The 25,585-nt window shown below is 37.2% G+C and overlaps 1 protein-coding gene and 1 long non-coding RNA gene across 3 annotated transcripts in view; both read left to right on the top strand.

Annotated features, from left to right (window-relative positions):
* Positions 1-23,352, top strand: part of LOC146445518 (uncharacterized) — a 107,445-nt gene extending 84,093 nt beyond the window's left edge. Inside the window, exon 3 of the long non-coding RNA XR_014855225.1 lies at positions 22,152-23,352. This is a non-coding gene — a long non-coding RNA (uncharacterized LOC146445518). The remainder of the gene's footprint in view (positions 1-22,151) is intronic.
* CADM2 (cell adhesion molecule 2) overlaps positions 1-25,585 on the top strand; it is a 558,998-nt gene that overhangs the window by 118,591 nt on the left and 414,822 nt on the right. The window lies entirely within an intron of this gene.

Here is a 25,585-nt window from a genome sequence, read left to right on the forward strand (position 1 = left end):
AAAGCTCCCCTCAAAAAAGAACCTAAGGCGTGCTAATCTTTTATAGGGGCTATTGAAGAAGAAAGTGGGATGATCATCCTTTGATTCCTGCAGTTCAAATGGCCAGGCTCTTATTCCTGTGTGGATTAAAAAGGAGCAGTTTTTCACACAGGTTCAGAGCAAGGCTGATGCGTGACTGACTTGGTGGTGAGATGCATTAACGGAATATTGCTGATACGAGAAGTGAGCTTAAAGGTAAATGAAATTTATTGCAGCCCATTTCCAGTTTGTGGAAATTGTGTTTGCAGGAATTTCAGTCACAAAAGCAACAACACTGTTCTGATTAAGAAATGGCAAATTATAAACATATTATGGATCAGTAGATGTAATACACAATATAATTTGTGGGTACATGCTCTATCATTACATCTAAGTGTATTGAGAGCATGTCTTTGCCTAATATTTGCCTTCTACTGTACTTTTGTTTTGAGAATTAAGAAAGAGCATTTGTTTTACTGTTGTGTCATCTCTTTGCTTTAATACCAAGATTTTTTTCTTTTCTTAAATTTTTTTCTTCAAGTTTTTTCTGTTCCTGTGTTAGTTCACTTTTGAGTCTTTGCCAATTTTTTTTTTTCTTTGTCAATTTTTCTCCTTCTGACCAGCTGTTTTGATATAGACTGTATTTCTACATATTTCACTTGGGTTGGAGAAAATCTGAGAGAAACTCATTTTGTTGCTTGCATGCAGATGCATTTTGATCCTCTTTACAGTCCTTGAATCGGTTATATGTTTTTCTCTATTTGAATTGGATGCTATTATTTACTATATTATTTATAGATGATGTGAGAAATCTTTCATCTCTATCACTGTTGTTCTATTGTGGATGAAGCCTGTAAAGTCCATGGTATTTCAATAAATGTTTGTTGCTAACTGATCTGTAATATAGATTTCTCATGGCTCAGGATAGTGTACTAAGTTTTAAAAAACATCACTGCTATGAATCTACAACTAAAAAGAAGTGAGCTTCAGAAGTTGGAAATAACTTTTCAATTGTCAATATATTAGTAGATCAATCAAAGGAAACCTGGTGAAATGTTTCTCTTGACACATTTTTTTTTTTTGTGGACTTAGGCAAGTTGTAGAGGACCAGCTTTTACAAAAGCATCAAACTCTTCCTTATTTTTTATTTTTAAAACTTGCTCAATTTTTTATGTGTTTTCTCCTTGTGCTAGGAGGGCAAAATAATTCCAAATGTAAATGTAGGCATGAGTGGTGTGAAGGCTCCTGACATGGATTTAGAGTACACTGATGTGTAGTGCAAGTTTTTCATGCTGTTTTTACCTGTATTTGGAAGATATGAGTGGTATCTTTTCTACCCAAAGCAGTCATTTTGCTATAAATTTTTGGGAAATGAGTAGTTGGTCAGGTTTAGGGAAAGTGGGAATCAAGTGCTTTGAAATAAATGTTGCAGCACCAACGAAAAAAAAATTATCCAGACTTTGATCTGGAGAAATGGAAGGAGGAGCCCCTAAACGACAGAACAAGACAAATTTGCTTAATGAATTTGTGTAAGTAAATGCCTGTGGCAGACCAAGAGTGTTTTGCAGTGTTTACAGTCAAGAAACTACCTTTGGATAATGTTATGTGGAATATTATGAGAGTTAAAGAAGAACCTTGTTACTTCGTTGAATTACAGGTCTTTGAAAGAAGTGGATTCTATGTTCTTTGAATGTACAATGAAATCAGTCATTAAAAGAACAAGTCTTCTTGGTTTTTCATTTTACTGTGAGGGAAAGCTGACTTTGTCCCAGTTGAGACAGACCTGATGACATTGAAAATTTGTTTATGGAGGATGTTGTTTCCCCCCTCTATTCATATGGAAATAAAAGTTGTTATTGTGGCAAAAGTAGAATATAAGCTTAAGACTAACAAGTTTTTCACTTGGATGTAATTTTACATTGGTCTCTCCTCTTATGGTAGAAATCAGGCATTCAGAGTTATTTTGTAAATGAAGAGGTTTTGAGACAATTGAAGCAGTCCAGCCTCTGTTAACATTCACCCACTCTTTTGTGGTCTCTGGAGGGAGGTAACCTTTGTTCAGCTGCTGCTAGAGCACAACAGAACTAGAATTGCTGAACTGACTGTGTCCAGCATTTTCTTGCTAATTTTATAAACTTATATGCGTGATTTTACTTGGGACAAAATATCATGTAGCAGACTTGAGGACAATTCCTCATCTTTTTTATCACTGCATGTCAAATTTCAAGTTGATGTACAGCAAGAAAATAAATCTAATCTACAGGGGTTTATTAAGCTTCTTCATTAAGTGTTTGAAGGAAGGTTAAACAGCTGCTAGTGCTGTTAATGCATCTGAGTGTGCACACATGCAAAAATATAGACACATACATATTGTGTCCTATTGTCTCAATAGGTGGAAAGCTGTAGAACAAAGTATTTTTTGTCATCTCAAGTAAAATGTCTTTAGAACATATGAAGATGATCCTGGAACTATTCCTTATGTATTTTATTTATGCTCTCGACTCTGGCATTTTATGTGTAAGGCTTTAGATCATCTTCAGTGATATAAGATATATTTAAGGTTTAGGATGTAACTCTCTCCAAGCAGTGCCAGTTAAACATGAGGTGTATTGCAGATACATTGTTAATTAGTCGTTATTCTCAGATGTTACTGTCTTCTAACTATAGCAACTTTGAAAAACTGTGCTTTCCCCAGTACAGTCATCCATCAGATTTTATATATATCCTTTCATTGCAGTTTATTGTGACATGTTTACTGGGATGTCTTAGTGTTGATTGGTATCATGCCCTACTTGTGAGATGATGTATTTTATTGCACTGAAGATTTTTAGATTGGATGTTATAAAATATTAGCTTCTATTAAAATATTTCTTCTTTTAATTTCCATTTTTAATGTGAGTGCTTGATACTCTAAAGGCTAGAAACAGCTGTTTGCAGGAAAGAGCATTACACTTTGGTTTATTTCTAAACTCAGCCCTCTAACTTCCTGGCATTACTGCAGTCACCCCTACAGTGAGAGTGGGTTTGGACCAGGTGACTTTAGAATGTCCCTTCAAACTTAGTTTATCACCTTCTTCATGGTCAAGTAGTTGCCAAAATCCTTAGTTTACTGCCCAGAAATTTAATTAGTGACACTTAATGTTTTATAGCGTTTTTTTTAACTCATTATCTGTATTTCAGTTGCAGAGTGGTTTGTGTAGCTGCTGTAATATGCTAGGCTAACTGATAAAGGATATTTCAAGTGTAAGATTTGTCATGGCCCATTTTAAAATAAAAACTATTGGAAGATATGATGGTCACTGCAATTTCTTTTTGACAAATGATACTTATTATAATGAGCCTGGAGGTCATCATGTGTGAGGTACAGTGCCATATAAATATCTGCTATTATTTTTTATTACCAAGTAATTTACAATTCCCTTGTCAGTCAGTGACCCATGTATGAACATTTCTGTATACCAGTCAAAGCAGATCTTTTCTTTCACAGGAAAAAAATCAAGTTCTCATTGCCTTACAATATTCTCTGACAAAAGACATTATCATAAAATAATTGATTGTGCTGGAGAATTACAAATGTTGCAGCACCACCAAGGTCATCTAACCCTCAGCAATGTGGGTTACCCGATGATAAGAGTGCTTAGTTCAGAAATATTGCTGTTGCAAAATGGTTTAATGGTAGCTCAAAGAGGATGTGCAGAAATTGAAAAAGCCATGTTTTGAGGGAAATGCTATCCAGGAGCAAAAGCCATCCTGGCAGTGCTAACAGTTTAATGGGATATAATGGATGATAAAAATGTTAATGACAAGAAGTTAAGTATCCTATAGCAAGTCCATGCAGTCTGCATGATCTTCACCTTTTGCAACAACTTGGACTTAGCCAGAACTGAAGCAGTGTACCAAGGTGTTCTAGGTGCAGAACACATGCTTGAGCTTTCTGAATCTCAAGTACTTAAATCCAGTGTCTCAATGATTCCAATAATACTCTGACACTTAAGAGGTCAGAATAACTTTAATTGGCAGGATTTCTGTCATTCCTGAGTAGATAATTTACCCTAAGTATATTGTAATAGCAATTCAAGCTGTGGCAGATTCATCTCTCTGTCTATGGCAACAGAGAGCACAATGATGGATTTTAGTTGTTTCATTAGAAGGTAGAGATGAAAATGTTATAACAGGGCAAACTTTGTGTGGAAAAGCATATGGCACAGGAAATCAGAGGACAGGTGCCTCAATTAATTGGTTTCTCTGTTAAGAAGACAATTGGTTTACATTCCCTATACTTAGACTCAAATTAATTTAGATTGTGAAGAATATCCTATGTAAGTAATGCTGCTACTGCAGTGAACATCTTTAGTGGGCTCCTGATTAATGTAAAAATGCATTAGCATCAAGAAATTTATGCTGGTAGGTGGTACTTTCATTGCACACTTTGTGCAGCAGATGCTTCTGCAGTTTTGAAATCAAATTTATACATTATATTTTTTAGGATCTTCATACATGAAGTCTTTAATCAATTATACATAATACTTTCAGAGTCTTGATCTATGCACTCAGGACTCCTCCTACACATTGATCTTGTTTCTAGCAACTCCTCATTTTCGTCTACAAACTTGCAAAACTGAGTTCTGAATTGGTTTTAGAGCATGCATTTTGACCTTTAAAGTCTGGAAACAGCTTCTTATAGGTACACAATCTGCAGAGTCTTTCCTGACTAATGTACCATTTTTAGTCTTCATAGAATACAATACATAAAATTTCTGCTGTTCCTTCATTCATTCAGTATTGGATGTTGTGGGTTAGCTCTTGTCCATCCTACTGAGGCCTTTTTTTTTTAGTTCCTATCTGGGTGATGTGGAGATGAAGATACAAAATGTCAACCAGTGCTGCCTTGGTGGTTGTGTTCATGTGAAAACTGAAGCTGGCAGGTCTCTTTGGAAATTTTTTTTTGTCATTTATAACGCTGGGAAGCTTTTTGTTTGGGTGCATTAAAAAAAAAGGTGAATAAACAGATCAAGCTAAGATGCCAAGAAAATGATCTGACTATGAAGCCAAGGTGTAAACCACACACATCTTAGCTCTCTCTACTATACATTAGTTTTTTTGTCAAGGCTACTTAAAAAGTTTCCTCTTCTTGTAAGCACCGCTGGAACCATCTGTACAAAAAATGCATTGCTTGCTAGCATGCAGGTTGAGTTTCTGTTATGAGAGATTTGGCAAAACCAGTGGGTTTAAGTGGCAAAAAGTGGCCTGAAGCTTGAGGCCTCTGATATGATTTGTGGCAGTAGGAATGTTGGTGATGCACGAAGGTGGCAATGATGAGTGGGTGGTCACACACAGCCTCAGGATTACAGCAGTTCCAGCTACCAGGGTCTGAGACCACTCATTTTTCTGTTTGTGTTACTGTCCCTTCCCATCGTAAAGATGTTGATTCCTTCTCTGATTAATGCAGTCTGTGTTTGAAGACCAGGCTGTTTTTATGCCTGAGAGAATATAGCAGGTGTTGTTTTTATTCCTTACAATGAGAACTGTTCACTAGCTGATGGTATTTTGAGGTAATCACTAATACTCTGCTGCCATCTTCACTATGGCATTTTACATGTCTGTCAGTTCAGTCAATTTTAGTTGCTCACTGCCATGAATGAGTTTTCATTTTATCTGAGTATTTGGCACCGGGAAGGGGAGCGGCAAAGAAATACAAGTTATGTGGCCATTGAATGTTTTTTGTTTCGGTTTGGTTTTTTGTTATAGGTGTAACTGGTGTGAGTACCAATTCAAAGACTAATCTCCATCAGTGTGGGAATGTCAAAGGGTCACTGTGATGTGCAAATAGCTGCAATGGTTACATATAATCACATTTCAGATGATAACTTGAGTTTGCAATGAATGACTGGAGTTTAAAAGTCATTTCACTGAACTGTGTAGCTTTTGAAGGATAAATTGGCCTTTTTTGTTTCTTGTCATCTTTAATTTACTTTTTAAATGCTGTTTTCCCTCATATATCATTCATGCATAGTTACAGAGCTGTACTACTCAAATTGAATTCTCTTATTTCTCAAATTTTAATTACAATAAGAAACTGAGCATTTTCTTGTAGCTAATTATAATAAACCCTCTTGATATTACTAGAAGTTTATTTTCTCTTGCTAGGCTCAGTTTTGCTCTTCTGGCTGTTCATCCTCCTCTAAATAACCATTAGTGTAGCTTCACCAAAATGGTTAACTTTAAGTTCTTGAATATGTGTTCATCTTTACTTCTGTGTGTTTAAATTGTGGTCTTTTTTGGTTTGAGCTGAGGGCTTAGGTTTGGAGTTAAGGGTGGGGATGGTCTGCTCTGTTGTCTCAGGATTGTTATAGGGATGATTTTTGAAACTCCTGATGGAGAGTCCCACCCTGATTACCATTTACCCTGCTAGGGTGAGCTGCAGTTCTGTCAGGTCTGTATTTAGTGAACAGGAGAATGGGTTTTGGTTACCTGACCCTATAGCTGGTTATGCATCTTTTCCCTTTAAAGAGGGGGTGTAGGAGATTTAGGAGTTCAGTTTCCCTATCAGAACTGCTGCCTGCAAAGCTGATCCCAGTGCTAGGTGGGATTGCCCTGCTCTGCTCTGCACTGGGGCAACCTCACCTCCAGTACTGGGAACAGTTTTGGCAGCACAGTATAAAAAAGACATCAAGATACTAGAGGGTGTCCAAAGAAGGGCAACAAGGATGGAGAAGGGACTGGAGGGGAACCCTTATGACTAATGGCTGAGGGCACTTGGCCTGTTCAGCCTGGAGGAAAGAAGACTGAGAGGAGATCTCATCATGATCTAACACATCCTCGTGAAGAGGAGGGGCAGACACTGATCTCTTCTCTCTGGAGACCAGACAGGCCACATGAGAATACTGTGAATCAATGTCAGCACAGGTCAAGGTTGGATGTTAGGACAAGGCTCTTTATCCAGAGGGTTGTTGGGCACTGAACAGGGTCCTCAGGCAGTGGTCACAGTGTCAGCCTGTCTGAGCTCAAGAAGCATTTGGGACAGTGCTCTCAATGGTGTGGTGTGATTGTTGGGGAGTTCTGTGCACAGCTGGGAGTTGGACTTTGATCCTTGTGGGTCCCTTTCGGCTCAGGATATTTCATGGTTCTATAACGATGTTGAGCTTCTCTCTTCCTATTTTACATATAAACCTCTCGCTGTCTTATATCCATAATATTTGCCTGCTGTCATTTTCCTAACAAGACCTTTCCTTAGTCTTGGAAAGTCTTACTCTGAGTTATTTATCCTGTCACTTTTCTTTATAGTGATTATAGATACATTTCTTTAAAAATCCTGTTGATGTAGGTTTAATCTTCATAGTTGTTTAGCCTTGACATTTAATTTGATTTTAATATCCAAAATATCATGAATCCTTTTAAAGATAGTTCGTGCTGTTATGTTGTTTTTCTGACATGATAACATTGCTAGAAGAGAAATCTTTAGAGATTATTCTGCTTAGTTACTATAAATGTTGACTGATTATATATTACTTTCTTTATTATAATTCATGGCAGTGCTTGACATCAGTTAGTGCAAACACTGGGGGAGCTAAGCCTGTCTTTTAAAAGATGACCCAGTGTAACATATGTCTTCATATGTAGTGATCCACTGGAGTGGAATTTCATCCTCTAATATTCTGTGATTACACAGCACTTTCCAGAGTGTTTTGCAGTTTTCATCTGGAGAGATCAGTGGGAATGCAGCCATGCTTATTGCCCTCTTGCTAGAAAAGCTTTCAAGTGAAGATGGCTTTTCACAACAGCTAACAGAAAGCAATATTGCTGAACCTTTGGAAAAGAATCAACCCCTCTAAGAAGAGCTGCTAAACGTGGTTTATCTTCTGCCAGCAGAGCAAGGGAAAGGGTAGGAAGTTGTCCAGATTGATTGATGTTCCTTAGAAAAGACATCCACCTCAATAAGACTGGGAAGTCGCACACCAGGTAGCAGGTGGGCAAAGTCTGTGCCAAGCCATCCAGATGACCACGTGGGTCCACCTTTACCAATGCCAAGGCAGTGTGAGTTTTGTGGAATTGATCCTGTGTTTACTCTGGAATTCTTAAGGGATAGCAGCCTTTGCTGAATCAGACGTGAGGTATCTGAATTATAGCCTTTGTGACCTCTGTCAGTCAGCTCCCTATCAACACCTATTAACACTTTTGCATTCTTGTCAGACTCCGCAATCTACCACATATGACTAAAGCTGTCTTTGTTGGAGAAAAACACCTCTGAGTATTTTTTTACCCAGTCCCAAAACACTTTGGGACTACGAATTAATGTCTTTTTATAACAGAAATCTGTTGCTGTTGTGCAACAAAGCTTAAGCCTCTGTTGTGACTTTACTTTTCCCCTGGTCTTTCTCTGCCAGCTGGAGGAAACCAGATGAGTTTGTCCATCACTGTACTGCATCTACTGATAGGCCACCATCATCCTCCACTGCCTTGTGGAAGATGAAAAATTTCACTGCAAACCTGTCACTTGGCCATTCATTCACTGTCATGTTTTACTAAGCTTGTGGTGAAAGAACAAGTTAGCAAAACACAACATAACTCCTTGCCTTGAGATAAAATTCCTTTGTCCACAGTGTTTTAGAACAGGAAAACCCTTTTGACATAGACTAATGATAGCTTGGTTTTCTTGCTGGAGCTTATCCTCACCTTTTGCAGAGACCAGTAGAGACAGGAAAAGATTTAACTTGTTTGTAGACTGCCATAAGAAGCAGTGTTCAAAATGTTCCTCAAAACTTGAAAAAAAACCCTAAAATACTGTCATCCAGTAATAGAAAGCAGAGAGTTACTCTTATGACAGGCAGGTTTTCCAGAAGTGGTGGTGTATGTGGTGTTCATGTTCTTTGTTAATATGAGAACTATCAACTTGAGTTAAATTCTTCTTTTTCGTTAGTATAAGTGAGAAAAGAGTCACACAAAGTATTGTTACATTCATATTCATGTCTACCCTACCTAGAGCAGTAATTCATCCCAGAAAGAAAAGTTCGTTTTTATAGAATGTTTACTGAGTAATGATCCTGTATTTTTAGAGACTGAAAAGCCTAACAAATACTAAAAATAAAAATATAGAATGTGCTTTCAAATAACATTTCAATGTTCATCAAAACTACTTTCCTTTTGATAATATATTTAATTTCAAGCAATGTGGGAAAATATGGGCAAGACCCATTCAAGATTTTTTTTTTAATATATATTAAAATAGTAATCTATGTAAGCAAAGATGAGTTTCTCAAATAAAGTTTGTTATATGGAATTAAGAGCTTTTATCCCAAACAAATTTTACTTGTCTAGTGAGGAAGACAAGAAAATGGGACAAAAGAAAATCTGAGCTCCAGGCAAAAACAACATTTAGACCATTTTAGCTGATTGAAAGAATGAGAACCTGTTTCCTGAGCTGAGACCTGCTGTCAGTGGAATAAAAACCCTACACACGAAATACAGGTGCATCCCCAGAACTGTCATATCACATCTAACAGTCCTTCCACATACCTGGTTCTCGTGGAGCAGGGAAGGATTTTTTCCAACTTTGCAGGACAGAAGTCAGCGCAGATCTTCCTTTAATTCAGAGAGCAATAGACAATGCACACTTACTGGTTCAGAAATCCTTAAGACTAGGAGGGATATGAAGCTGTTATTTTTTTTCTCCTGTGCAAGTTTCACTCCAGACAGCTTTTGTTCTTATGGTGTTGAAAAGTGAGTGTTTGTCATGTCTCCTGTCTGTCTCCTCTGTCTCATAGTTTACTTGTTTAACAGAAAAGGATCTGAACTTGTCCAACTCTTTGCTTTGTTTTTGTTGCTTCAGACTTGGATGCTCCAAGTATTCTTTTCATCCCCAGGATATCTGTGGTTTGCACAAGGGAACAAGTTCCTCCTTTCTCAATGTATTGATAAATTAAGCCAAGAGGACATGATTCACTCTAAGTGAAGGCCTTTGGATTCTGAAAGAAATTAGCTTTCATCTTGACTTGCTTTTTGATCCTGCTGTACCCAAGGAGCAATATGGACCCCCTAGAAAATTTTAGCATTGTGTAGTCCAATCAATGACCTCAGTTCTTCAGCCAGTTTGGGTTCCTTTGTTCCATAAAAGGCCCCAGTGTGAAAACAACAGGAGCTGCTGTTTGGAGACACCCATCCAGATAAATGGTTGTGCAAAGCAAAATTCCCACAGATTACTCTTACACCAACCATCCCTTATTGCTGCTGGAAATCAAGTTGTGTTTTGCAGCTGTTGGAAGTCATTTTGTGTGGAGCAAGGCTACCAGGAATGAAGTTCATCCATAATTTAAAATTTCTCGTGTTACTTCAGTCAAAGTCAGAATCAAAAAGAAGCAGCCTTTGGGTTAGGATTAGTGAGCATGAAAAGGAACAGAAATCAATCAGCAAGTAATATCTGGATAACAGGAAAGCTTGCATTTTCTACTGAAGTTGTAAATATAGCTGTAACTTCACACATGAATTTGAAATATAGCTGCATTCTGTATTATTTGGATGCAGAATTTTAATTCTCACCGCTCCAAAACAGAACATGTACAAGTTTGGTTACCTCTATTATAATTTGATATCATGCACAGTTTTTAATGAATACAATGAAGTTCAGATAGGTTCTCTCATGCAACATATATGTCGATGAAAATATCTTTTGTGCATGGAAGCTTTGCATGACCCACACAAAGGACTAATTTATCTGTTTTCTCATCCTCTAAGTGACCTATACTGAAAAAAAAAGAGGGTTTCAGGGTTGGATTTCTATATTAATTTAATTTTTAAAACGCTTAAAAATTATTATTTTTTCAGAAAATAGCTAGAATTTACCCCACTGTATGAATCACTCTGAAGGTGGGGTAAAACCACACCTGTCTAATGGAAGAAAAAAAGGGGTTTTTTTTTCAACTGACTCTAACTATTGAATGTTGTGGTCAATATATTGGGACATGATGCAATTCTCAGACTAAAATGGCATAACAGCAAAGTGGTAGAATATGCATTATGTTGATGTTCATATGCCTTCATATAATAGACAAATAATTTTCATTCTTTTCCTCTATGCATGTCAATTCAGAGTTTCCCATATTTTATATCCGACTGAATTGCCCAAAATAGTAATTTACAGCCTTTACTAGCTATGATTTATTTCTCATAAATTTCATTTCAGTGGAATGATGGGCTGTAATGCAGCACTTAGTGGTATCTAAAAGATCTGTTTTATTTGGGTTAGAGAAATCACATTTTTCTGTGTATGAACTTCCATTATATATTTTTTTTTGCAGTAGCTTAAGTGTTAAAGCCTGAAAGGATTTAGAAAGCTGCAGTGAATGTGTTAAGACTGTTAATGAAGCCTCTGAATCTAAGGACAAAATTAGCTCTCACACCCACACTGCGCCAAGTACAGCAACTGTCTGATGGAATTGCATCAGGACTTTTACCTGGGGACACGGGTATTGTATTCACTTGAAGTGATGAAATTGGCAAGACAGGTGTCCCCAATGGACACTTTAAGGAGTTTGTACTGACATAAATTGCTCGACAAAAATCCCTGAAATTTAAACGTGAAACCTGTGTGAAAATGCTTATTAAGTGGGAGCAATGGATAATGTATTCCATCGTGCAATAGCTGCTTTTAAGTGTGTACAGGGATAAACTTTTGATACAGAATAACCTGGGAAACAAAGAGAGAGAGCAAAAGGAACTTTTAACAGCAAGGACTTTGAACTACTTCATTTTGTTAGAGGGAGAGACAGATCTGCATATGAGAGTCTGATTCATCAGAATCAAGTGCTGGAGCAGGAAAAATGGGAAGCTTCTTGTTTCCTCCATTTCAGTGAGTGGGAAAGATGCCTGTGGCTGTAGTCATGGAGAAGGAGAAACTCCAAGATCTAGAATATCCTGTTCTTCTCACCTCTCAGCCCACACAAGTCCCTTCTTTCAGGTGTAACACAGCCATCAGGCCCAGGAGATCCATGAAAAACAAGACCAGGAGAATTGCCATTGCCTCAACAGCACATTGCTGCTCCCATGTTGCTGCTTTCATCTATATTTTCTTGGTTTTATGTAAATGGCTTGTGCAAGATGATGACTGAATAGCAGTTCGCATGATCCAGCAATGTAGGCTTGAAATAGGCTCTGAGAAAGCACTACAGGAGGAAGAGGGAATGGAGGGAGCAGGGAAGAAGGGATATAATCAGATTGTCACAGAGAGCACCAAAATGAAAATATTCTAGATAGAGGTCAGTGATGGCAGATGTATACAGAAGTGCCAGTGGATGTGACTTGATAGTATAAAAGCACAGAGGAAAATTGCTAATTACAACAAGAAAATACTACAATTAGAATGTATTTGAAACATAGATTCTTGGTAGTAGTTCAAATTCTCTTTTCATCTACTTTACCCAGAAATAAAGGAATAGGTCTGCAGATCAGATGTTTGCCAGCAATACTGCAGTGCTTGTCGCCAGCCAAAGCTCACAGATAGCGGAAGTTATAAGCTCAGTTTTGGCCTTTTTTTAACAGAAAACTTATTAAAATGGGAGTAATTGAGAAGAACCTTAGTAGAGATTAAAAAATAAAAAAAGGGTATTTGTAGGTACTTAATAAAATGAAACAAGGAGTAAGCTTGAAGTTTTCAGCCTTCAAGATGAAGTATAATTTCCTCATAATGGGCTACTGAGTGTGCTGCTGATGAGAAGGAAGCACTTCATAAAGGAAAGTTTGCTTATTTTTTCATGAAGTGTGTTGACTCCAATAGCACAGAGATAAATATTTCTGTGTCATGCTTCCTCACATCTCTGTAATTTCCATAGTACTGTGCAGTAGTGAAAAATCCACTGGCTACTTCCTCCTGGAAGAGGAAAACATGTTGCTTTTAATAAAAAGTTGTATTTCGTGCCCATTATTCTGTTAATCATACAAAGTGATTTTATGTCTATCAAGATAGGATTGGACCTTTGCTTCATTAAAGTGAGTATTATTAAAACTACATAGCCCCTCATGGTAAGATGGAAGTTCTGGATCTGATTCTTGTAGCTCTTTTTAGAACCCTGTATAAAATTGAAGTGTGTTTGGAACTCCTGAATACTGTCTGTTTGCTGTTATCAAAATTGAGAGTGATTTTTGCATAATGTTAGAATACGAGGACGTTAAAGTTTGGAAATTTATTTTGGAGAAATTGTAGAAATGAGGAGTTTTGTGCATAAGGAAAGAGCAAAACTCATGTTCTTCAAGAAGTTGATAAATTATGACTGTTATCACTGCTTTTTAGATGCAGTATTTTATAAACATGACTATAAGGTGAAGTAAACTGAAAGTCTTCAGATATCTATTTTATAGATATGGGTTAGGGCATGTGTACACAAAATGCTAGACAAGCTATCAACTATAGGGGATCAGTTGCCTCAGATACTGGAATCAATTTTAAGTGGGATTCTTTGTCAAGGGAGATTGAGAAAAAGTATTTATGATTAGGGAATTAATAAGTTAAAATCCTGTAAAGTAATTCATAGTTATAGATAAAAAGGAGTAACTTGAATAAATTGTAAATGCCTTTAATTATACAGTCACATTGGAAGGTGCAGATATTTATTCCTTATTTGTATTTACTCAGAAATTGACGTAGAAATTGACTTTTGATATTTACCTTTACTATATCTGTTGTTAAGGTTGGATCTCCTGTTGGAAATAGACTAGTTTGATCTTAACTCTATTTCAAAAAAACTACAATATCCTACAACTTATACTGAAATCCTAACAGTGACCATACAGACTAATTTCCTAAATAAACCTACTTTTACTTTCTCTGTAGAGAGCCTGAAGCTATACTCTTTACCACTTTTTAGTCATCAGATTGGTGCTTGGCAAGGCAGTGACTACTACAGCATTGCCTATGGCTTCTGAAATACCAGAAGCTATGAGGAAAATATAAAATACCAGGAAAAAAGCAGATGTAATACTAAAAATTGTATATGAATTCCAAAGAATGTTATTACCTAGCATATAGTTGCTAATTAATTTGGTAAAAAAAATCTTACCATTTTAGCTGATTCAAACTCCTACAAAAGTTGGGTGAAGGGAATGAGGAAGAAATCAGTGTAGTAATTTTTTATTTTTTCTAAAGGTTGGCTGTCACTTTGCTAAGCCTGACTTGCAAAATTAATTCAAATTGGCTTGGATAAGAGCACTGTCATGTGGATTAAAAGCTGGCTGAAACACTACAAACAAAGGGTGTCTTGAGGGTACCACAGGGATCACTGCTAGAACCAGTCATTTTTAATGTCTTTATTAATGATCTGGGAGAGAGTGTTTAACAACATGTTAATAAAATTAACATGTAATACTAAGCTGTGAGGAGATGGAAATACTTGAAAGTTTAGAGAAAAGAAAAATATACAAGGTCCACAGAGAGATTAGAAACACTGCAGAAGTACCTCAGTGAGCTTCAGCTTCAAGGAAACACAGTCCAATTAGATCTCACGAGGAGAATTTGGAAGATGGATAATATACTTAGAGAAACTTGGAAGCAATTAAGTATGGGGAAAAAAAAAAGGAAGGAAGAATGATAATCACCAGCAAGCCAAATGTGCATAAGCCATGTAAGAGGGTGGCAAAGGAGGGTGATGGCAGCTGGAGCAGCTAAGGAGCCCCTGGGGCTGTGGGTTGGGCTCTCAGCAGCTTAGCTTTGGAAACTTTTAAGTTTGCTAGAGCCAGGGACCTGGTAAATGCTGCAGTGGAGAATAGCCATAAAATGCCACATTAGTTGTTTATGTGTTTTCTTCCTAATTTTTTTGGATCTGACATGATGTTCTAAAGGTTGCACTGCTCAAACATTATAGCTGTTAAATATGAGTGTTTCAGCTAATACTGAATAGGGATGGAAGTAAACTATTACTCCTGAAGTACCAATGGTAAGTATTTGGCAGAATCTTCAAGTAATAAATCCAATCACAAATAAATAATGGCGAATGCAATAGTATGGAGTACCTCTGGGAGTGAAACCAATTTAGTGCTCATAGAGCAGCAGCTAAACAATCTTCAGTTCTCAAGAATTGGCTATTTCTATAAGTGTGAAAAATAAACACTTGTTATATCAGAATAAATGCTGACTGAGTTGTCATTATGTGACATACTTAGTACTAAATTCTGAAAGAAATAGATTGGCTTTCTTAAAATGTTATTCAGATAATGTCAATAACTAATGAACTGCTTTTGGAAGTCTTCATTTACAGTTTATAAAATTACAAGTCTTTTAAGTTGTATTGTAAACCATATCTCCCCCACTTGAACTGTGTTAGTGTGAATAGGTAGCTTTTGTTCTGGTTTACTACGTATTTCTAACATTCATATTGAGATTTGGGAAAAATAACCTAGTGGTTTGGAAATTTAAGTATTACATAAAAGCATAAATTATTATAATGGTATTGGCCATTTAACTTAATGTCTTCATTTCAGATCCTTATTTTTATGTATAAATGAGGTTCTACTTGGTTTTCAGCTGGAATAGCTTGCACACACATTGTCAATAAAATTTGCTTGATGGCAACAGCTGCTTCTTGCTGGTTGTTTTCTTAGTTATGTTCAAAGAGTGTTTTCCAGACTGGCTGTTTTCTCTCACAGAGCTCCAGAAAAGTTTGAGGGTTCTGGATCCTTCTTATTCGTAACCTTTTTTAATCAGAGTATCAACGTATCTCTGTTAGGAATCTATCACATAAATATTTTAGAAATACTCATTTTCTATTTGAAAGAATCTTTCTAACACATTGAAGTTGGAGTTACAGTAATAAGAACTTGTATAATTCTCTAGCAGCTTTCAGTGTGGTTTTCCAGCTCCCAACAGCTGATGAGAGGCAACATTTGTTGTGGAAATGTGTGAAACACAGACAGCACATCTTCTTCGCCAGCTGTTTCTTCTTACATATCTTTTTCCACTTGGCTCACTCTGCTTGTTCTGGACATCACCAGAGAGCTCACGTTGTTGGAAAAATATTTGCAGCAGTGATAGGCTGGGAAGCATTTTCTGCCTTAATTGTTTGTGGAGGTAACAGTCTTACATTGGAAAATTAATATGTCTGAACAGTAACCATTATTTTACTTTAAAGCAGTTTATGTGTACACGAGATAGAGACTCAGAGAGCATCTCGTCTTGTAGCTCTGGTGCTCTATTGACAAGGAGCTGGATGTCTGTCTGTCACCTCTGATGGGATCTATACATGAGGCTTCTTGGGCTGCAGGGATGTAGTATTAAGGACTTTTGGTTACCAATGCATTGCTGTGAAATAGCTAACAGAACCTAGAGAAGAAAATGCTAGGGGGAAAAAAAGCATTTCTGATAAGTCATTTATGAGCTACACCCCTTTGAAAAGTAATAGAAGTTCCCATCTTGTATAAAACTCGGAGAATTAAGTCAGCACCAGTTGCTAGTGGTGTTGGTTGTGGTTCCAGTAATCTGTTTAGTATTCTGCTGAACCCTGGGGCTGTCTGAGTGCTTTCTATCAATAACAAAGGTTCAGTTGTTTTATTTGCTTAGCAGTTAGCGCCAGCTTTAGTCAGCACATTGAAATCTACATTTTGAGTGCTTTTTTGGAACATTTGTGAAATAGATTTTTGCCTTCTGTTGATGATTAAGGTAACATGGTACAGTTCCCAACTGCAACAAAATGCAATGGGTTTCATTTGTGATTAAATAGATGCAAATCTGCATATATACTCTTTTCCCATATTTTTTAACTTCAAACTGTGAGGCTACTTGGTCTATGGGCGTACTTATTCCACTGTAGTACCGGTATAAGCAAATAAAAAGCTGGGCATGAAATTAGATTTTGATCAGAAAATGGATTTCTGGTTATGTATTTTTTATGTGCACAGTAGTATTATAGATTTACAGTATTTGAGGGGACAAATATAATATGCATCCTCATTTCTGGAGATTGAAGTATATGTTTGTCACACCTGTAAACATAAACAAATTGAGTTTGTAAAGTGAAGTTTGTCAACAGCTCAAACTTGCGAGGTCACTTTGCAAACATTTTGGAAGTTTTTAATATTTTAAAGGTTTTAAAATATTAGCTATCTAATCCTTTCAAAAGCTCAGTGAGGAAAGCAGTGAGTACAGTCACACCATGGAGCCCCAGGCAGCCAGAGTTAGGTTCCACTGTGGCACCCAGGAACTTGCCTAACTCTGGATTCTAGCTCTGAGTTGGTCTAGTCTCATTGTGACATGGCATGGTTTTGAGGAGAACCAGAGCTCCTCATGGATGGCAAAGATCATGGAGCATCTTCCAGAGAGCACCACGGGCTCTTCCTGCCCTGGGGCCTCATCCTGGCTTAATGTTACCCAGAGCAGATCAGAGAGAGTCAGTGAAACGAGGTGTCATTACTCCTGTTCCAGTGGAGGTGCATTTTATCCAAATATTTAAGCAAGGAAGCAATCATTAGAACGTTCTGCTTGTTAGCAGCAGTGATTGCTCTTCCTTGAGGGCTGTGTATTGCTTATAGTTATTGACATACTCTAGAAGTGTGACCTGATATTAATGAAAAGGCACTTGGCAGAATCAATTAGCGCAGACATTGGTTTTATTTGTTATTGTTCAGTTGTTTGCTGGAAGTGGTTGATTAGCCTGTTCTCCTTTGTTTCCATTTACAGTGGTATAAGCTTTGAGGACTTGGTTTAAAGCTTTCACTTGAACACATAAAACTAATAAAACTACAAAGATACGTTGTGTGTTCAAGATCTCTTCAGAAAACTCACGGTATTGCTGTCGTACAGAGTTGCACAAGGCAGGTTAAACCATCTGATTCTGCATTTCTTTCACAAAGGAGTATGGCAGACTTTGGTGGTTGTCTGGAGAACTGGTAATAAAAACAGGATGATATGGCAGCTGATGTGCCAGATATAAGGAAACACAGGAAGACCAAGACTGGCATCTCTAGAAGGGAATACAGATTACCTAGTTTATCTCTGGAAAAGACACTATCTGTTTTCCCTTTCCCCTGCGAAGAGGTGGGAACAGAGTGGCTGAGGGTTGGTTTTTTAGGGTTTTTTTGTATGGGAAAAGCTTTTTTCTTTTTTTTTCGTTTTTTTTCTTAACGTGAGGCATCATCAGACCTCAAAAAGAGAACAGAAAAATATTTTTCGAATTGCTTTAGCTGAAATTGGTAACAGTGCAATGCTTTGATCATTTCTGTAATGTGAAGAGTTGTACTGCAGGCACACAGCTGCCAGAATGATTTTGGATTTAGGCAATCTTTATGACTTATCCATTGTGTGCAAGGTATGTTGCTGCTTTTAACAAGTTTTCATAGGTTGTGTTGTTTGATAGCATTTGTTAGTCATTTCCTATGGTTGGAAGAACTGGGTAGCACAAAACCACTTCATATTGTATCCTTTAATTGACTATAATCACCAATTTGCCACACATTGTTTGAAAGGAACTGTGTCATCTCAGCTAAGAACATTGCTTATAGGATGAGGCTCCTGCACAAATTGCTTTCTCAAACAAAAAGATGTAAGCAGTTTTAAACATCTACAAGTTTTGTGAAATTATGTGATGTTGTGTTCACTGTATTAAAACAGCATCTTGTTTAAATGAGTGGGATATCTGAAGAATCGCATTCCTTGTGGGAATTTTTTATGGAGTAGTTGAGATCTTGGAGGGTAAACAGTAGTTCAAAATAACAATTAAAATACTGTCAAAAATGTTGGCTACTTTTAAAAACAGTCTTATTTTTCCACATGGATAACTTGTGGATAGCTCTGTTATCCACACGCTGCTCAGGCTGACTTTTGGGGAAAGGACTGGAAGTTTTCTTTTATGGTCTCCAACCTGTACGTTGTGTTTGCACCCTCTTGGATGCTGCTGGGTGGGGACCAAGGGAGAGCAGACTTGTCCCACTGTTCTTCCAGGTTCTGGAGAAGAGAGCTCTCTTGTGCCAGAGGTGCCTGCTGCCAGGGGTGAGCAGACAGCAGGAGAACAACATGTGTTAAATACTCCTAGGCTTGAAATAATGAAAAGCAACAGAATTTAACTTGGTGGAGAACCAGGGCAAACCCAGGATCTTGTGCTTCATTCACTTTAGAAAGATGTTGTAGTCTTTTTATTGGGGTATGGAGTTATAAAACAAGAAGTAATGGCTTCAAACTGAAGGAGAGATCAGGTTTAAATTAGATACTAAGAAGAAAATATTCGCTGTGAGTGTGGTGAGGCACTGGAAGAGGCTGCCCAGAGAAGTTGTGGCTGCCCCAACGCTGGAAGTGTTCAGGCTAGATTGGATGAGCTCTGAGAAGTTTGGTCTAGTGGAAGGTGTCCCTACCTGTGGCTGGAGGATTGGAACTAGGTGATCTTTAAGATCCTTTCCAACGCCAACCAATTCCATGACTCTGACTTGTTTCCTGTTTGGATGATGGCTGCTCTCTAGCCCTCAGTGGTCAGTACCAGCCTAACTTTATAAGCAGTGTACTGTAAACAAGAAGAGGAGATAATTTTTTCCTTCAGGACCTTGTTTCATTGATTCCTTTGGTCCTATCATGCTGCAGTTAGCAGGCAGTTCCATAAATTTGTCTGTTCCTTTCACGTCTGTCTCGGAATAAGACAAATAATGCTTTAAACCCTAGCTGGGAAATTATTCATTGCTCTTTTCCACCTCTAGCAGCCTTTGGTAGAAGTATCATATTGCCTTCTCCATCCACTGTATCACTCCTTGCTGCTGCATTTAATAACAATAGATCCACTAGTGACTTTTCTCCTTCTGTCGCGTTCAGCAGCGGAACAATTAACGCTGACTTGGAAATTGTTATCATTTTGCATTTTCATTAGCACCTGCTTTGGCAAACAGGCTCAGTTCACACCTCAGAGTGGCTGTGTCAGCCTGTCTGCAGCCCTCTGCAGGTATCATTGTAAACCAAACCCTGTGATTGTTGTTGTCTCTGGCGTACAGAGCACAATCTGGGATTGGGGAAGCTAAGGCTCTGCAGTGGAGTTATGAAGGAACCTAAACTAGAAGGGATAATTAAGCAGGGCTTTTCTGCAGCTGCATAATTGCTTTATACAGCAGGTCATGACTGTGCTGCAGTAATAAATTGTAATGTTGTCCATGCCTTTTCAAATGTTATCTTTGCTTTTGCATGTGAGGAAATAACAAATATGATGTATTCCAATTTGCAGGTAATCCAGCTCATTTAGTTTTAGTTTGCATACATCACATTTGAGTTGAGTTTATCACCGCCACCAAAATCACCTCGTAGAAGGCCAAGTCTGACTAATTCTGACTAATCTTGGCAATGGTGCAAGCAATGCTTTTATTTGCATTTGGTTTTGTTGCCACGTCTAACTTTTCCATTTTTAAAAAAGTATTCAAAATTTTTTTCTGGTTGTTTCAGCAGCTTATAGAATCAATCACCGATTCACAGTAATCCCTGTTTTCTTAGAACAGTTGTTTTTAGGATATTGGGAAGCTGTTCACTTACAGAATGTTAAAAGGAAAGCACCATAAGGTTCCATGCCACCCATGACAGCATACTTTTAAATGTTAGAAATTCACTCTAAGTTGAATTATTTTAATACATATTTTAAGATAGTCTTACAGACCACTTCTGTGATACTTTTCCTTTCTAAAATTGGAGTTGTTCCTTTCATTTTAATAGAGTTTTAACTATTTAACAAATCTTTTTTCAGATCTTATTACTGAACATCTGATTCAAAGCTTTTGATTTAGTCTCAAAGTTAATAAAGTTTTGAAAGACCTGAATTTAAATGTGAAAGAAAAATTCTTAGTATATGACTGTTGAGTTTTCACTGAAGAACTCAAGAGTGGAAAAGTAAAATATGCTGAATTATTATCTGTAATTTAAAGTGAAATGTATCTCTAAATGTTGTCTTGTGGCATTTCATCAGCAGAGCTAAAGTCTGTGGATTTCCCTTGGCAAAGTGTATCAAAAGAACCAACAGGGACTTCAGTTGAAGCATGCAGAAAGTGTTTCTGCTGAGAGGGGGAAAAATAGGGCTTTGTTAGGGTTTTTTTTTCTTTTGGTATTTTGTGGTTTGTTTTTTTTTTTTTTGTTTGGGGGTTGTTCTGTTTTGTTTTTGCCATTTTGTTTTGGGTTTTGGGAGGGGTAGTATTTGTTTCTTTTGGTTAATTTTTTTGTTTCTTTTTTTTTAAACATGTACATGTTAAAAAAACACTCCTAGTCCCATTAGGAATTTTAAGTACTTAGCTCAAAATATTTCTGTTGTTGGTATTAGAATGACCTTTTGCCATGGCAAGGGAACCTCAAACCTTTATTGGAATGAAGCCAAGACTCTATATATTTATTTGGCAAAATAAAAAGAAATAAAACTCCCCAAATTGAAATGCAAGCTTTTCCAAATGGATCAATGATTGCCTTGGGGTAAATGCAAGTTTGCTTGCCTAAATACTCAGTATTGTGTTGTAACAAATATTGGTAATTTCTGCAGTTTGGTAACGTGGGTGGGCTTATCACTGTGTAGATGGCAATGTGTCACTGTCTTATCTTTTTCCTGTATGTGTGCTAAGTCTTATCTTGCTCTTAAAAATTAAATTAGACAATAACCCATGTTACTTGGTGCACTTCAAAGAAGTTCTGACCTTTCTTCTTGTCTGCGTAGTATCTAATGTTCAAATGTCTTACGTTTGCATGTTTTCACTAGGCAAAGGAAAAGCAAATTTAATATGAAATGAGTTTTTGTGTTCATTCTTGAAATACTTAATGGATTTAGCAACTCTGCTTCAAAGTGGCTGCCTATTTTCCAGTGACTGCTGTATTAACTTTCCCTCTCAAAGGGGAAACAAACTTCGCTTCCTCCTTTGGCAAATACTGAAACATAGGTGCTTAGGTTCAAATTATTTTATGTGTTGGATTTTTTAATTGTTCTGGAGTTTTTTTTCCAGCAGTTTTAATGGAAGTAATACCTGCTTGAGGTCTCCTGCCCTGCTGTGTTCTCTAGGCTTTCCCAAAGGTCGGCACGCCTCCCTCTTGACAAAGATATGCTAATTTGTGAAACTGGTTGTTAATTTGTTTGATTTGTCACAATTATTTTAGGAAATGTCTCATCTTCTAAAACTGTGTTTTCTGTAGGGGGGGGTCAAATCAAATAGCTACTCTGCAGGTAAAATCATCAGTTCATCTCCTGCTTCAGCTTTGCTCAGCTGTAATGCTAGGAGCCAAGAACTGTGAGAAAAAACAATATCTTTTTCTTGTCCTCCTGTTTACCTAAAACTTCCTGTTCCTATATCTACTCACTATTTCAGATGCTGCATATAGGGGCCTATCTTCCTTCACACTAAGAAATAAACAATTAATTTTTTTTGCAGTTTGTATAGTGACTCTGTCACTGAGTAATTGAATCTGAATTATTCATGTGCCAACTAGTGACATGAAGTGTGTTACAAGTTTTCCAAGTATATATAAAATATTTTTTCCAAGCTGTATTGTATTAATTTGTGGTGGAGGTAACAAATTCAATTTGCCTCACTGAGAAAGCAAACCAGAAAGTTAATTCAGTTTCCAGTTAGCATGTGAAATCAGCGGAATAATAAAACATAGGAAGGAGAAGCAAATCTAAAAACTTGATTCAAGACTAGAGAAAATACCTGAGGGAGCACAACTTTGGGGTCACACAGCAAGAAAAAGTAAATATCCAATAAAATGTGTGGCATATAGTGGAGGAAAGAAAGAAATTGTGTTGTCTGGAGGAATTGCCAGAAATGCTGATTTGGAGGAGACTGCTGTAGATAAATGTTATTTCAAAAATCAGATGTCACCTCTATTGCTGTTGCTCAGAAAGCCTCTTTTTTTCCTTAATAAGAGCTTTCAGAGGGTTTTAAAGAATCTTCTGTTTCATACAGGAAAAAATCCAGCTTTGTGGCTGTTAGGATTTTTGTTGTCTTACGTAGTTTTACAGACAAAGTGAAAAAAGGGATGGGTAAAAATGTTCAGGAGTGAAATGGACTTTTTGAACTAACAGAATTGACACTGTAACAGATACTGAGTATGGGGAAAAGAGGGAATCTCAGTCAAAACCAGTCTGACAAAGTATCAATGCATGTGCAAAGTACTTCAGGGACTAAATGGATCTGGATAGGGGGATCCATTCTTTTGATTGAAGAGCAGGACAGATTTCTCCAGCTCATGCTGATGGGGACCTCCAGACAGATTTGTTTTGGAAGGCCTGTAAGGTTAGCTCTAAGAACAAATGATAATTGATATCCAAGTTGTTTCTCCTTCAGATTTCTCACTTGAAAGATGCTGGGGAAAAAAGTTAATTTAAGCAGTGCTAGGATCTCTTTCATTATGATTAAAGAAGAGAAATTCCCTGAGTAAAACCCCCTAGTTGAAACTTACAGCTGTAAATGAGGTTTTACACTTGTATCTGAGGAAATGTTTGCTCTTGAATGGAGAGCAGGCTGTTAGGAGAGATAGTTATTTACTAAGCAGAAGGCTGGGAACATTCTAAAATGGAGAAAATTCCTGCTTCGATCATCAATGAAATCTAAAATGTAGATTATTGCAAGAATTTCTTTATCTTCACGTTTCTCATGTGTGAACCTGGAACTTTACCAATGTTGCAATTTTCCTGTCCTATTAGGGAAGTAGATATTTAACAGAAGTAAGAAATTAAGCAAACCAAACTCATTCAATGCTGGATTGAACACGTTTGTGCCTGTCTTCTCTGCAGCAGCTGAAGTAAAACAAATGTAGTGTTTCTGGTCACACTCAGTTTGTCAAGCATAACAAACTTGTATTTCAAGTAAAATAAAGCTGGCATCAGAGCACCACAAGCCAGGATGGTGCTTGTCTTGAGCTCCATGACATTAATTCCAGTCCAGAAGCATTGTGAGTTCACAGGTCCTCAAAATAACCTCTTTGCTTGTGGCTTTGACTAGATAAAAGTGCATCTGATTATTAGTTTCAGCACAGCAAAATGGACAAAAGCTCACCCAGAAACTGTTTTGGTGGTTAACTGTGAAGTTGTTCAGCTGTACTCTGCCTTAGCTCCACCATAAGCAGTGCTGGGAGCTGAGGCTTCTTGACTGCAAAACTCCTGAGAGGCTATCAAAGGTCAGGTGGACAATCACATCAAATTATGAGGAAATTAGAATTTAAGAGATGATAATTTTTTGTAACTGTAGGGACCATTCATTTGTTTTGTCAGTGGCTGTATGAGGTGTACCAGGTGTTTAAACCATCCTAGGCATTGAATGTGATTGACTTGACCTTATTCTGCCATGGTGGTTTAGGTAGAACTTCAGTTCTGTACCTTGGCAGGTGGTGACTGATGGGACATGCAGACTTGTGTGAGTACAAGCAATCTGCCCATAACACTCAAGGCAAAGTAATTGGCATTTCCCTCTGTCTGCACAGCCTTGTGGCTGCTGGGCCCAAAGATCCATCAGCATGAATGCAGTTATGTGAATGCCTCGAATCCTTTCTGCGCAAAGTGATTTTAATCAGCGCGCAAATTATGTGAGTAAATGCAAATGTGAACCACTCAAGAAAAAAGCCTCACCTCGTATTTTTTCTTTTTTTCAGTTATTGTTATGCCTGTGTTTATGCCATTATGTATCTATATCATACCATTGCTTTATTCTTTTTGATTTTGAATACTTGAAATTTGGCAAGACAACTTTGTGCACAAATTACAAAAGCAGTATGACCTGAACCAATAAATTTTCCATGAGCTGGGCTCAGTTTGTTATTTAGCTGTAAGAAATATACTCAAATGTGCTTTTTTGTAGTGTGTGTTGGGCTAAATGTAAGCCTTTGATCAGACAGTACATGAATAAGGAATGTTGTTTTTCTGAATTAAGTGGAAATGAGACCTAAGGCAGCCTGCTGTCAGGATCATAAGTACTAAATAAAATATAAACTAGTTAAACTTTGCAACCTTCCAAGGACAGGCATAGTTTCATATATTGAAAGAAATCTTATATAATCAGTTCAGAGATTTGTCTTACATCATGCCATGTATGCATGCTTATGGCTTTAAATATAAGATAGAAATTTAAAATTGCTAGTCTTAGAACACTGACTTTTTCTTAATCTACTTCTTGTGTAAGAACTTTTTTTAAAATTATCACAATAATATTTCATTTACCCTTGTGTTTTGCTAATCTTAAAAAAAAAAGCTTTGGAGTTGTACTTGTTTTTCCTCTTGGTGGGCTAAAGGCATTAAAAAAGGAAGTTGATTCTTTGTTCAGTACTGTTTGTCTTTTACATTCTTTTTTTCTGATATTACTGATATGGCTTTCTACTCCAGCAGATTGGAACAGAGATGAGTCTTGAAGATGTGGTGATCAAAATGTAAATGAACAATTTAGTAATATCTGTTCACAGTCCTGAAATAATTCTGGAAACTATCATTGCTTTCAGCCTTCAGTGGGTATTGGAGGACCACTCCTAGTCCTGTCCTTTGCTTTCTGTATTTTAATAGTCTTCTGCTATTGGTTTTCTTCCTCTTGTTTGATGGTCCTCCTATTTCAGCTTTATCATTTCTCAATATATCAGCTGTATTGGTACATCCAAATTTCGGTCACAAAAGCG

Source organism: Lichenostomus cassidix, chromosome 1, assembly GCF_008360975.1.
Source record: "Lichenostomus cassidix isolate B80296 chromosome 1, HeHo_3.0, whole genome shotgun sequence".
NCBI classification, from domain to species: Eukaryota; Metazoa; Chordata; class Aves; order Passeriformes; family Meliphagidae; genus Lichenostomus; species Lichenostomus cassidix.